Source organism: Fulmarus glacialis, unplaced genomic scaffold, assembly GCF_000690835.1.
Source record: "Fulmarus glacialis isolate BGI_N327 unplaced genomic scaffold, ASM69083v1 scaffold1766, whole genome shotgun sequence".
NCBI lineage: Eukaryota > Metazoa > Chordata > Aves > Procellariiformes > Procellariidae > Fulmarus > Fulmarus glacialis.
In genome coordinates, this window is record NW_009217294.1 from 105,330 (window position 1) to 107,922 (window position 2,593).

Here is a 2,593-nt window from a genome sequence, read left to right on the forward strand (position 1 = left end):
AAGACTCTGCTAACATTGCAGTTAACACCAGTCATTCTCATTCGTATTAGGGGGAGATTAATAGTAGTAATAAAGAAATTACATCAGGTTTAGAGAATGGAAAAATCAACGCAGAACAAAAATGGCTATTCCAATCATCCATCTCCAGGGCTGATAATGGAGATAATATTCTAGAGTCAAGGAAGAAAAACATTTTGGTTATAACCTACTGAATCTTAAAATGCACAAGTATTGTGACATCTGTTCTACAGCCTATGGAAAGATGAGGTGGAAAATGGCGGGGGGGGAGCTGTGGAGGTGGCGGGGATTGGAAAAGCAACTCCAAAACGTCTAGACAAAAGTTTTGATTGTTTGGAAAAAAGTGATGAAGAAACACAATGGTGGCATCACCCTCCCACCCACACCCTCGCCAGCAGCGGGCTATAGGGACCTGGCAATGTGTTCATGAGTAACAGGGAAGGTCAGTGTTGTGGCCTTTCCCTGGCAAGCTGAAGAAGTGTCAGGCTGCAGGTTCGCTGGGATGGGGCTCAGGTCAGCTTTTGTGTCTAGACAATTCCTAGCGCTTACTTACCAGAAGAGAAGGAAGGGGGGCAGAAAGAATATAATAGACTTTTAACTATTTTATGTTATGTTAACTGAAACTATTTAGTGAGCCCATTACATAAATATATTTCAGCCTAATACTTATATGTAACCACAGCACTATGTCATCACTGCAGCTAGTCACCAAACTCACCCTTCGTTACTTCTACAGTGCCGTCTGTACAGTGGAAACACTATAAACCAACTGAGGGGGAGCACTTCCAACATGCCTAGGGAAAGCTTGCACTCACAAAAAAAAATGGGCGAGATGGAAGCCCATAGTTATACCTGAACAGGGGCTCCCTAACGTGCCTGCAGATAAAATCACTTTGTATAAATAGCCATGGGAGATGACTAGGCTAATAAAAAAAATCAGGAAAGAAAAAGGGGACAAATGATTTTTCCCAGGTGTTCAGTCTGCTTGAGCTTGGAGCAACTTCTGTAACGAGGAGAGGATGGGCACATTACCTGCATTCCCATGTGTCCCAGTTACTCCTGCACCAGTTGCATTTTCCAGTTGATATCCAAGTGTATGTATATAGTTTGTCTTTGTATAGGAGTGAGTGTGGTGGCTGTCAATCATGTGCTTTTCCAGTATTGTAATTTAACAGATTATGGCTGTATGAAAACAATGTAAATAGCTAGAAAAAAATTAAACTGGATCTCTACGTCCTAGTTTTTGTACATATTGAAACTGCATGGTATTTAAATTATTGTTTGTCTCTGATGTATGCAGTTTCTTAAAAAAATTCATTTAAAAAAAAAAAAGCATTCCTGTGCCTCTGTATTTTATCACCCTCTCTCCCAGTGACTGATAGCGTAACAAACGGAGGCAGTCGAGGATCCCAGGCCTCCTGCTGCCAGCCAGGCTCAGCGCTGCAGCCCGGCAGCTGCAGTGACAGAGTGCGCGCCCTCAGCGTGCCCACGCCTCAGCGGGGAGCAAAGCAGGAGAGCAGACTTGCCAGGGCAGATGGCTGGGACGTTGTATCGGCAGAGCCACTAGTGCCGTCTCTGTGAGCTGGTGCAGCGAAGGTGTGCAAAGGAGAGGACTGGCACCTCAGCTGCTAAAGTTGTACCCAACACCAGGCTAATAAAGAACAAAACCAACAGTCTGCACTAGACACACACGCACAAACCACCTCTCACCACGATGTCATCAGTACAGGGCACACGCTGTCAGGCGCCTACTGCCAGAGTCAACGTGCAGCATTTGCCAACTCTACTCTCCCTCCCTGCTGACAAGCCTTTCTCTAACCACAGGGTATTGGACAAACTGCCACCGAGTAGTACCAGCAAGTGCTATCGCTGTTCAGCAGAAGAGCCGTACCTGCACATCCAGCTACTTTCATACCACCTTTTCATCTTTTTTTTTTTTCCTTTTCTTTTCCCCGAGTAGCTTCAGTGTTGCACAGCATTTCAGGTTGTGACAAACCAGCCTCTGTGTAGTGAAAAGGGGAGGAAAAACCTTCACAAGAATAAGCACATACCTTCAAACAGTCTCACTAGCCTTCTGCAGAAAGTATGGAAGGTAACAGCTCTGCTTAGGCTGTTTAGTTCTCATAATTGATCATGCAAAAATTCTGACCCCAAAGAAACAACTGGCACCCAGCCTCCTCTCTGTAACTGGCAGGTGGGAGCAGCTCCCCTCCCCTGATGCACACAGAGGCTTCCAATTACACAAAAATGAAAGGTCCATATACTTTTAACATACCAAATTCTGCTCCTTTCCATTGCTGATACGGAGCCACAACATGACCAAAATTCTGGTACTGGGCTGCTTTGTTTGTTTCCATTTGGGTAAGTTTTCACTGACCTCCTTACAATGCTTAGAATCATAGAATCATTTAGGTTGGAAAAGACCTGTAAGATCATTGAGTCCAACCGTAAACCTAGCATGCCAAGTCCACTGCTAAACCACGTCCCTAAGCACCACATCAACACGTCTTTTAAATACCTCCAGGAATGGTGACTCAACAGCTTCGCTGGGCAGCCTGTTCCAATGCTTGACAAC